This window comes from Mobula hypostoma, chromosome X2 (genome assembly GCF_963921235.1).
Source record: "Mobula hypostoma chromosome X2, sMobHyp1.1, whole genome shotgun sequence".
NCBI classification, from domain to species: Eukaryota; Metazoa; Chordata; class Chondrichthyes; order Myliobatiformes; family Myliobatidae; genus Mobula; species Mobula hypostoma.
Window position 1 is genome coordinate 22,046,330 of NC_086129.1, and position 12,714 is coordinate 22,059,043.

At 41.4% G+C, this 12,714-nt stretch overlaps 1 protein-coding gene across 3 annotated transcripts in view; it reads left to right on the forward strand.

Annotated features, from left to right (window-relative positions):
• Positions 1 to 12,714, forward strand: part of srpra (SRP receptor subunit alpha) — a 70,791-nt gene that overhangs the window by 610 nt on the left and 57,467 nt on the right. The gene's annotated exons all lie outside the window — the stretch shown is intronic.

Genomic DNA, 12,714 nt, shown 5'->3' on the forward strand with positions numbered 1-12,714 from the left:
GCGCCTATTGTTACAGTTTTGTTTCTACTTCAATAACTTGACGATGTGCTTGTTGAAGTTAAAGTGCCCCCTCCCCATTCCATACGTCCTGATGAAATAGAGTCCGTTTCTATAAGGGGGTGAGTTTTTCGACACAGGTGGTTGTGAGTATATAGAACAAGCTGCCAGAGAAAATAGTAGAGGGAAAACGGTTACAGAATTTAACGCGGTCAAATTGTGTTATCCCAGATAACGTCATAGCTAGCATGGCTGAGTTGGGCCAAAAGACTCACTTCTGTGTTATACAGCTCTGACTCTAAATCTACACTAGCTCGCAGATCAATTTCATTAGCCATATAACAATCTGGAGAATCTCAGTGGGTCGAGTAGCATCTGTAGTGATAAAAACTGTCAATGTTTCTGGTCAAAATGCTGCATCAGGACTGACATCTACTTTTCATGCAGTTTCAACTCAAATGTCACTGATTGCTGACTTCCTCCAGAAGGTTGTTTGGTGCTGCTGATTCCAGCATCTGCAGTCTGTTGTGTCTAGAATTTTCCTCAACCTCCTGCACACTGTTCCCTTTAAGCAGCACAGGTGCATGGCTGTGCAGTAACTTGGATGACTCTGAGCTCACGGCCTTTGTTAATGCACAGCTGGAATGGTCTCTTATACAATGTTAATATAGTTTTAAGGTTTGCTATGTAATTGTGAAATACCCTGTAATTGGGTTAATGAATGTCATCCATAAATTTTCTAAATAATAAATGTATCACAATTTTAACTTTGACATGTTTTAGAGTTTTAACATATTTGCATTAAGGGTTTCAAGTTACAACATTATTACAAATTGTAGCAATAAGCACAGAATGGAAGTTGGCAGCTCATTGTTAATAAACTGCTGGCCTTCTGAATGCTGACATTGTCTTGTCAAAACATTATACTTTTGCTATTGTGCCTGGCAGTTGTTTTCACTGCCTTACATCATTTGCTTGTGTTGAGTTATGGTTTGTGTTTGTTTGATGTGCAACACATTTAAAGTGCCATGCAGCTTTCAGGCTGTGTGTTTTTTTTTAAAAAAAAAATTCCTACTCAGAGCAATGGTTGGTCTGAGCTAGAGGGAACATTATTCCTGCGTGTTCTACTTCTCAAAGTTGATAGAATGCTCGGATTTCCAGCATCTGCAGATTTTCTCTTGTTTGTGATTTGATTGAATGGTGTGTGTTTTTGTGGTACTCAGCTGTTATAATTTGATAGAGCTAGTGCAAGGTGTACCTAATACTTGTCATGAAGGTCCTGTAAATAGGTTGTGTTAATCTGATTCACAGTATTTCCGAAGAGTAGAACAACTATTGATTTTAAGTTCTTCACAGAATATCCAGTTTGGAAATGTTGATTAAAGATTTAAATCTTCCACTTTTTAATGGGGTTATGCTTTGCTGGGTTTTTGTTTTGCAAATGAGATTTGTACTTTTGCTGTGCTGTAATTAGACATAGGAATAGGTTGTTTGGCCTTCATTAGTACTCCATTATCACCACTTTAATGTACAAACTCAAATAATCTAATGATCTGTGTTGAATTTGAATGCTGAGCCTCTAATTCACTTTGTAGACTATTTGAAAAGTTCACTATCCTCTTTATGAAGAAATGTTTCCTCATCCATTTTGAATGGTTGTCCTTGTGTTTTTAGATTGTGATCCCTTGTTCAACACGTTCTGGAAATGTAATACCTTGTCAAGACTCTTAATTTTGTTTATTTTAATAAGATCATTTCTGAATTCAAGGCAGTATGAGCTCATACTTGAGTGTAATTTTTTAATGCCTTGCAATACTGTACTATAAATTTTGGTTATGTGCATTTAGTGGACATGATGACCTAAAGGGTCAATATTGTGTTCTGAGTGGATGAAAAATACAAAAGAGAAACACAGAAAACCTGCATCACAATACAGGCCCTTCAGCTCACGAAGCTGTGCCAAGCATGTCCTTGCCTTAGAAATTACCTAGGGTTATCCATAGCCCTCTATTTCTCTGAGCTCCGTGTACCAGTCCAGGAGTCTCTTAAAAGACCCTATTGTATCCACCTCCACCACCATCACCAGCAGCCCATTCCACACACTCACCACCCTCTGCTTAAAAAACTTACCCTTGATATCTCCTCTGTACCTACTTCCAAGCACCTTAAAACTGTGCCCTCTCGTGCTAGCCATTTCAGCTCTGGGAAAAAGCTTCTGACTATCCACATGATCAATGCCTCTCATCATCTTATACACCTCTATCAGGTCACCTCTCATCCTCTGTTGCTCCAAGGAAAGAAGGCCGTGTTCACGCAACCTATTCTCATAAGTTATGCTCCCCAATCCAGGCAACATCCTTGTAAATCTCCTCTGCACCCTTTCTATGGTATCCACGTCCTTCCTGTGGTGAGGTGACCAGAACTGAGCACAGTACTCCAAATGGGGTCTGACCAGGGTCCTATATAGCTGCAACATTACCTCTCAGCTCCTAAACTCAATCCCACAATAGATGAAGGCCAATGCACTGTATGCTTTCTTAACCACAGAGTCAACCTGCACAGCAGCTTTGAGTGTCCTATGGACTCGGACCCCAAGATCCCTCTGATACTCCACACTGCCAAGGGTCTTACCATTAATACTATATTCTGCCATCATATTTGACCTACCAAAATGAACCACTTCACACTTATCTGGGTTGAACTCCACCGGCCACTTCTCAGCCCAGTTTTGCATCCTATCAATGTCCCACTGTAACCTCTGACAGCCCTCCACACTATCCCCAACACCTCTCATCTTTGTGTCATCAGCAAATTTAGTAACCCATCCCTCCATTTCTTCATCCAGGTCATTTATAAAAATCACAAAGAGTAGGGGTTCCAGAACAGATCCCTGAGGCACACCACTGGTCATTGACCTCCATGCAGGATATGACCCGTCTACAACCGCTCTTTGCCTTCTGTGGGCAAGCCAATTCTGGATCCACAAAACAATGTCTCCTTGGACCCCATGCCTCCTTACTTTCTCAATAAGCCTTGCATGGGGTATCTTGTCAAATGCCTTGCTGAAATCCATATACACTACATCTACTGCTCTACTTTCATCAAGGTGTTTAGGCACATCCTCAAAAAATTCAATCAGGCTTGTAAGGCACGACCTGCCTTTGACAAAGCATAATCATATTATGCCTCTCCAAATGTTCATAAATTCTGCCCCTCAGGATCTTCTCCATCAATTTACCAACCACTGAAGTAAGACTCTCTTTCAATATTTTTGTTAGTTTCTACGTATAAGAATACAGAGTACAAGAAGATATATATTATAAATTTAAAAAAATAAACCAAGTACATTATATTAGAATCACACTTGCAATCACATTACCCTATATTCATGTAAATTAAATTAAATAGTAATATTGAAATGTTATAGTTTTATTATACAGAAAAAAAATCTAAACCCACTACCAAGATCAAAGCTGTTTGGTAAAGAAAGAAAAAAGGGAAAAAAAATCCTTATCATAAAGTGAAATATGTTACCAGCCAACATCTGTACTTTAACAGCAAGTCAAAGGTTTTGAAAATAGTTCAGAAATGGTCCCCACAATGTTTGAAAGTCTTGGCAAGATTCAGAAATTGAACAACGGATCTTCCCTAAATTTAAGCATGACGTAACATCGCGTAACCATTGAGCGTGAGTAGGCAGAGCAACATCCTTCCATTTAAACAAGATCACCCTCCTAGCTGTAAGAGAAGTAAACGCCAAAATGTGCAAATCAAATGTCTCCAAAATAATATCTTTTCCTCCAACAATATTGAATAGGGCGGTCAAAGGGTTAGGCTTAAATTTTACCTCAAAAAGTACCGAGAAAGTTTGGAAAACTTCCTTCCAATATCTTTCAAGACTTGGACATGTCCAAAACGTGGATTAATGAAGTTTCTCCATTGTTACATCTATCACAAAAGGGAGATCTATCCCAATAATATCCGTTATGGCCGACACATAACAAAGAAGTGTTAACCAATTTAAAAATTTCATTCCAAGTTTCTTCAGAAATTGAAGTCTGTAAATCTTGTTCCCAGAGATTTTTAATTTTGTCTAACAGAGCATTTCTCATTCCCAACAACATACCATAAATATTGGATATTGAACCATTAAGAAAGGGTTTCAAATTAGAAATTACATCTAATGAGTCCTTACCAGGACTATTAGGAAATGTATATAATTGAGAACACCGAAAGTCTCTAATTCGTAGATATTGGAAAAAGTGGGTTTTTGGTAAGCTATATTTAGCTGACAATTGCTCAAACGAAAGGAGACTTCGTCAAACAAACAAATCCTGGAAGCATTTAATACCCAATCTATCCCATTTTTTTTAAAAACTGGATCGGTCATAGAGGATTTTAAAAAAATTAGAAAAAATGGGACTTGAAAGAGAAAATCCGATTAAACCAAAATATTTTCTAAATTGTACCCAGATCCTTAAAGTATGTTTAACTACCAAATAATCAGTTAATTTACTTAAGGATAAAGGAAGTGAGGATCCAAGAAGAGAAATGATAGAAAATTTATTAACAGAGTTAGCTTCTAAAGAAACCCATATCGGACAGTCCTCACGGTTAATATAATGTGACCAAGACGTAAGATTTCGTATATTGACTGCCCAAAAATAAAACCTAAAACTTGGTAAAGCTAAACCTCCATTCTCTTTAGCTTTTTGAAGATGAACTTTATTTAGTTGAGAATGTTTACTTTTCCATATATAAGAAGATACAATAGAATCAAGAGAGTCAAAAAAAGATTTAGGAATAAAACGGGTAAGGCCTGAAAAAGGTATATAAATTTAGGTAAAATATTTATTTTAATAGAGTTAATTCGGCCAATCAACGATAATGAAAGGGGCGACCAGTTTGATAGTGCCCTTTTTACATAATTCAGAAGGGTAAGAACGTTTTCTTTAAGTAGGTGTTTATAATTCTTAGTAATTGTTACACCCAAATAGGTAAATGGATTTCTTACAATCTTAAAAGGAAGGTTAGTATTGATTGATACCAAATTATTCAAAGGAAAAAGTTCACTCAGTTTATATGCTGAAAACTGGCTAAAGCAAGAGTAAAGAAAGCGCAGGAGGTAACGAAGTCTCAATATTAGAAATAAAAAGCAATAGGTCATCAGCATAAAGCGAAACTTTATGGATAGTACCTCTCCTTAAAATACCAATAATATCATTAGATTCTCGAAAAGCAATGGCTAAGGGTTCTAAGGCCAGATCAAAGAGCAGAGGGTTCAAAGGACAACCTTGTCTGGTTCCACGTTGAAGTTTAAAAGGTTTGGAATTCTGAAAATTAGTAAGAACCCGAGCAGAGGGAGATAAATAAAGTAATTTAATCCATTGAATAAAATCAGGCCCAAAATTAAATTTTTCTAAGGTTTTAAATACTGAAGTAAGACTCACTGGTCTATAGTTTCCTGGGCTATCTCTACTCCCTTTCTTGAATAATGGAACAACATCCGCAACCCTCCAATCCTCCGGAACGTCTCCCGTCCCCATTGATGATGCAAAGATCATCGCAGGGGCTCAACAATCTCCTCCCTCGCCTCCCACAGTAGCCTGGGGTACATGTCATCCAGTCCTGGTGACTTATCCAACTTGATGCTTTCCAAAAGCTCCAGCACATCCTCTTCCTTAATATCTACATGCTCAAGCTTTTCAGTCTGCTGTAAGTCATCCCTACAATCGCCAAGATCCTTTTCCATCGTGAATACTGAAGCAAAGTACTCATTAAGTACCTCTGCTATCTCCTCCAGTTCCATACACACTTTTTCACTGTCATACTTGATTGGTCCTATTCTCTCATGTCTTATCCTCTTGCTCTTCACATACTTGTAGAATGCCTTGGGGGTTTTCCTTAATCCTGTCCACCAAGGCCTTCTCATGGCCCTTTCAGGCTCTCCTAATTTTATTCTTAAGCTCCTTCCCGCTAGCCTTATAATCTTCTAGATCAGCGGTCCCCAACCACCGGGCCGCGGACCGGTACCGGGCCGCAAAGCATGTGCTACCGGGCCGCGAGGAAACGATATGATTTGGCGATATGAGTCAGCTGCACCTTTCCTCATTCCCTGTCACGCCTAGTGTTAAACTTGAAAGCACGTGAGGTCATTACCCACGCGTCATCCATGTCAGCGCGGTAAGGAGATCAACTCCTCGAACTTGCAAATGATGGCGGGCTGAAAAATATGTTTGACATAACATCTCTGCTGGCATTCTGGATCAAAGTCAAGGCTGAATGTCCTGAGATAGCCACGAAAGCACTGAAAACGTTGCTTCCATTTCCAACATTTTTTCTGCGAAGCGGAGTTTTCTGCAATGAGTACAATGAAAACTAAATTGCGGAGTAGACTGGACACAAGGAACCCCCTTCGAGTATCACTGTCTCCCGTCACCCCTCGATAGGACCATCTTGTTGCGGGAAACAAGCCCAGGGCTCCCACTGATTCAGCGATATTGGTGTGTTGCAATGATTTTGTATGTTCATACGAGGAAAATATGTGCTGTGTGTTTAATATCCAGACGTTACTTAAAATGTTATGATGCTATTGACTTACTTATATAACCATATGACAATTACAGCATGGAAACAGGTGACCTCGGCCCTTCTAGTCCATGCTGAACGCTACCCTCACCTAGTCCCACCGACCTGCACTCAGCCCATAACCCTCCATTCCTTTCCTGTCTATATATCTATCCAATTTTTCTTTAAATGATAATATCGAACCTGCCTCTACCACTTCTACTGGATGTTCGTTCAACACTTACTTCAAGCTCCCCTGTCCTCCACTGATAATTGACTTATCACTACATTCATGCGAGGAAACTATGTGCTGTGTGTTTAATATTAAATTTGTTAGATAAACCCTTTTAGAAATGAAATTGAGTGTATTAGCCACTTATCACCTATATTCCGGTCATGATTAACACCCCCCCCGGAATAGAATCGCCAAAAACGGTTGCGGGGGAAAAAATCGGCATGTATACGCATGCACACTGGTGGCCACGCAAGGCTTCATGGTCACTGTAGTCTTTCTCTGGGTAAACAACGTACTTGACTGCTACTCTTGTCCGTTGGCAACCCTACCCCCCCGGTCGGCCGGTCCGCAGTGCAAAAAAGGTTAGGGACCCCTGTTCTAGATCTGTATCATTACCTAGTTTTTTGAACCTTTCGTAAGCTTTTCTTCTTGACTAGATTTACAACAGCCTTTGTACACCATGGTTCCTGTACCCTACCATCCTTTCCGTATCTCATTGGAACATACCTATGCAGAACTCCACGCAAATATCCCCTAAACATTTGCCACATTTCTTCTGTATGTTTCCCTGAGAACATCTGTTCCCAATTTATGCTTCCAAGTTCTTGCCTGATAGCCTCATATTTCCCCTTACTCCAATAAAACACTTTGCTAACTTGTCTGTTCCTATCCCTCTCCAATGCTATGGTAAGGGAGATAGAATTGTGATCACTATCTCCAAAGTGCTTTCCCACTGAGAGATCTGACACCTGACCAGGTTCATTTCCCAATACCAGATCAAGTACAGCCTCTCCTCTTGTAGACGTATCTAATTATTGTGTCAGGAAACCTTCTTGAACACACCTAACAAACTCCACCCCATCTAATCCCTTCGCTCTAGGGACATGCCAATCGATATTTGGGAAATTAAAATCTCCCACCACGACAGCCCTGTTATTATTACACCTTTTCAGAATCTGTCTCCCTATCTGCTCCTCAATGTCCCTGTTACTATTGAGTGGTCTATATATATAAAAAAAACACCCAGTAGAGTTATTGACCCCTTCTTGTTCTTCATTTCCGCCCACAGAGACTCCATAGACAATCCCTCCTTTTCTGCAGCCGTGACACTATCTCTGATCAGCAGTGCCACGTCCTCACCTCTTTTGCCTCCCTCCCTGTCCTTCCTGAAACATCTAAAGCCTGGCACTCGAAGTAACCATTCCCGCCCCTGAGCCATCCAAGTATCTGTAGTAGCCACAGCATCATAGCTCCAAGAACTGATCCCCACTCTTAAGTTCATCTGCTTAATACTCCTTACATTAAAATAGACACCTCTCAAACCATTGGTCTGAGCACGTCCCTTCTCTATCACCTGCCTATCCTCCCTCTCAGACTGTTTCCAAGCTTTCTAGATTTGTGAGCCAACCGCCTCTTCCTACGTCTCTTCAGTTTGGTTCCCACCCCCCAGCAAACCCAGTTGAAACTCTTCCCCAATAGCCTTAGCAAACCTCCCCGCCAGGATATTGGTCCCCTGGGATTCAAGTGCAACCCATCTTTTTTGTACAGGTCACTCCTGCCCCAAAAGAGGTCTCAATGATCCAGAAATATGAAACTCTGCCCCCTGCTCCAATCCCTCAGCCACGCATTTATCCTCCACCTCACTCTATTCCTATTCTCACTGTCACGTGGCACAGGCAGTAATCCTGAGATTACTACCTTTGTGGTCCTGCTTCTCAACTTCCTTCCTAACTCTCTGTGGTCTGCTTTCAGGACCTCCTCCCTTTTCCTGCCTATGTCATTGCTAGCAATATGTACCACGACCTCTGGCTGTTCTCCTTCCCGCTTCAAGATATCGTGGACGCGATCGAAAATATCCCAGACCCTGGCACCTGGGAGGCAAAATGATTGTGATTTTTCCATATTAACTTGGTAAATATTTGTGTTCATGAAATCCCCATTTAGGTTTAGCTTATTTAGAGATCTTGACATAGTGATAATATTTTGTATGTTTTTGGATGAAGGCACAGTCTTTCTCTGTAGGGTACCATCTGTGAGTAACCTGCTACCAGCAACTATAGGTACTCTGGATAAACCTCTGAACTATACATAATCTGAGCAGTTCACAGATTGGAACTGCAGCTGTGAACCAACTTCCAGGCAGCAAATGATGCCTGCAGCAGCCAATTGTTCTCCCAAACATTCATTCATATGTACATACAGTACAGTGCAAAAGTCTTAAGCATATATTTCTAGCTCGGGTGCCTTAGACTTTTGCGCTATACTGCAGGAATTTTATGTATTGCACTAGACTGCCACAAAAAAGAAAACAAATTTCATGACCCAAGTGAGTGATGATAAACCTGATTTTGATATGGGTCTCTATTGTGAACAGAGAATGGGAAGGAGGCAGGGAGAAGGGCCTCATGGTTGGGAAAAGTGGAAGGGAAAGGAGAGGTAGCAGGAAGCACCAGAGAGACATTCTGTAATGATCAATAAACCAATTGTTTGCTATCAAATTACCTTGTCTGGTGTCTCTGGGCTGGGGGTGTCTGCCCCCCACCCCAGCACTTCTCTGCCACCTGTCCCACACCCTTCCTGTGGGGCTCCACCCTTGCTATTCCCAACATCCTTTGCTTCCACTAGATTTACAAACTCCCTCTCTGCTCCACATTGACAAATACAGTACTGTCCAAAAGTCCTAGGCACCCGAGTTATATATACAGGTTTCCCCCACCATCTCCGAAGGTAGAGCGTTCCTATGAAACAGTTCGTAAGCCGAAATGTCATAAAGCGAAGAAGCAATTACCATTTATTTATATGGGAAAATTTTGCGAGTGTTTGCAAACCCAAAAATAACCTATAAAGTCATGCCAAATAACACATAAAACCTAAAATAACAGTAACATATAGTAAAAGCAGGAATGATATGATAAATACACAGCCTATATAAAGTAGAAATACTTTTCCACAATCATTGCCGGCACTGTTCTCCGAAGCAAAAATCTCATGCAAGCGCTCTCGGCAGAAAACCTCACGCAAGCACTCTTGGCGAAAACACTTTCTCCAGTAACCTTTAAGCTATGAAGCTGCCAAATCATCCCAAATAACACGTAAAAATACACAGCCTTTATAAAATAGAAATAATGTATGTACAGTGTAGTATCACTTACTGGAATTGGGAAGACAGCGCAGAGCACACTGATGATGGTGTGTCAGACTGAATCGTCGCAGGTTTTGGGTGGTGCTGTGGCCCCCACCCTCCAGGCCGCCGACCAGTACATTGCCGCAAAGCATGCTGCGGTAACCGGAAGGCACACAGCACATCTTTAAGAAAAAAGCCGAAATGAACATGCTAATTAATTAGGTGCCACCCGACATGTAATTTTCAGCCCAGGTCAGTGCCGATTTCCGATTGCATCGCCTCTGATCTGGGCCGACATTTACATGTCGGGCAGCACCTAATTAATTAGCTTGCTTATTTCGGCTTTTTTCTTAAAGATGTGCTGGGTGCTTCCCGGCTACCGCTACATTCTCCATGAATCGGTATCTGTCCGGGGCCTGGGTGTTGGGGTAGTGGGACATTGGGGTGTCATCTCATCGTCGTCTGTTTCCATTAGAGCAGGCGGCTCATCTTCTCCTATGACTGCCTGCCTCGATGTCGAAGGTCGAGGTTCGTCGTCTGCTGTGGCTGATGTGGAAGGCTTGCTTGACTGCTGAGCCTCGCGCATTTTTCTATCATACAGTTCTTTGTAAGCACTCAAGCCATCCTGCAAATATCCCCTAAACCTACGTACCCTTTCAAAATTAAAGTTGTACTTTATCATTGCAGTGAAAATCTCACGCAGTTGCTTCACGTTCAGTTCCTGGACAACTTCACTTTCGGTCTGTTCGCTACTGCATTCCGTTTCGATTGTTATCTTTTCCTCTTCCAATTGCATCAGCTCTTCATCTATCAGTTCTTTGTCATGGGAGGCCAAAACCTCTTCAATATCATCTTTGTCAGCTTCCACAAGCCAAACTCACGTTGTCCTTACTTTGTTCACCACGATCAAAACGCTTAATTATGTCTAGTTTTATGCTAAAGTGTAACACCCTTACGGGCTCTTTCAGGCTTTTCCAATACCTCAGAACTCATCTTGCTAACGGCTGCTCAATACAACATGTTTAAGCAATGCCGTTCCAAATCTGGGGGAGAGCAGCTGCTCGGGGCGCGCGCTGATTTTTTTCGTAACAGTGAAAACACCTTCTGAAAGCGAAAACAGGGTACTAATGTAGGTCTTTCGTAACAGTGAGGTTTCGTAAAGCGAATGTTCGAAAAGCGGGGGACACCTGTATGTTGTTTTGTTGTTTGTTTCCGTGCCACGTGGCGCATCAAGTGGCAATCTTGCCATTTCTTTAGCATTTGTCTGTTTTTACGAGGCCGAGTTGCGAACTAGACGCACAAACCAGCACGGAAACCGTGGAAAGTATGCAGTGCAAGGAGCTGGCCGGATTGAACCTAGGGCCACTCACCTCGAAGTCCAGTGTGGATACTGCTGGCTAGCTAGCTACAGTGCCTATAAGAAGTATTCAGCCTCCCCTTGGAAGTTTTCATGTTTTATTGTTTTACAACATTGAATTACAGTTGATTTAATTTGGCTTCTTTTTGACACTGAACAACAGAAAAAGACTCTTTTGTGTCAAAGTGAAACAGATCTCTACAAAATGAGCAGTTTTATAAAGAGGAATGAGGAAAAATTGCTGTGTCCACATGTGCAAAGCTGAAAGAGACCTATCCACACAGTCTCAAGGCTGTAATTGCTGCCAAAGGTGCATCTACTAAATACTGACTTGAGGAGGCGAATACTTATGCAATCAATTATATAGCTATAGCTCTTGTCAGGCCTAGAATAGTCTTGAGAATTAGAAGAAAAAAGGTCATGGATAAGAAGGTTTCTATTTATGACTTTTCTGTTGGATGGCAGGGTACAATAAGACCAATGAATTACTTTTGATATGTCAAGAGTTAAGTTTATCACGTACATTGAAACATACAGTGAAATACATTGTGTTAACAACCAACACATCCTAGGGATGTGTTGGGGGCAGCCTGCAAGTGTTGCCACACATTCTGGGGCCAACATAGTATGCCCACAATGTTTTGTGGAACAACAGCAGTAAAACAAGCCGCATTCCTCTCTCCTACCCATGCACGTGTACAGTCCTCTAATCCCAAGACAGGCTAGGCTGTCTTCTCCAACCTCCAGTGGTCTCAGACTCGGGCTCAGATATTGGGTTTCAACTTCCTCAGTTGAATCACAGAGACTCGTAGACTCAGCTCTGGCCAACAGCATTGAGTTACTGACATCCAATTCAACCCTTGTGCCTTGATCCTCTACATTGACCCCAGGACCTGCCATTCATCGAACACAAGGCCTCAAACTCCAGCCTTATTGATGATTGGCTTTCTTGTATAGTCAAACCTTGCATCAATTTGTAAATATCAATATACTATGGAATAACCATATTGTGTGTTCTTTCTTGCTTTACTAAATTTTTTGGGAGGCAGTTTCATAGTTTACAAAGAAATGTGTCTCTGTGATTAAACTCTTCTCAGGCTTCCAACCAGGTACAGGTATCGATCTTAACCAATGTCTCGATGACAAACTCCACCATTTTCATCAGGGATGATGCCTCGGCATGTCTAGTTCAGTGGTATATGTACCCCCGTCGTCTGTCCTTCCTGACTAGTCAGTCTTCAAGCAATCAGGGTTTCCACTGTCTCACCTTGTTTAAAATTATATTCCAGTTCTTACTTAGAGCAAGACTTTCGTCTTGTTAAAATTCTTATTCTCTAGTCGTATTTGAATGACTTCCTTCACCAGGTGGTTCCAAAAGCCATTGGCATGGCATGGTAGTTTTGTGCTGTCAATGTCAATCCTATTGCCATTGCA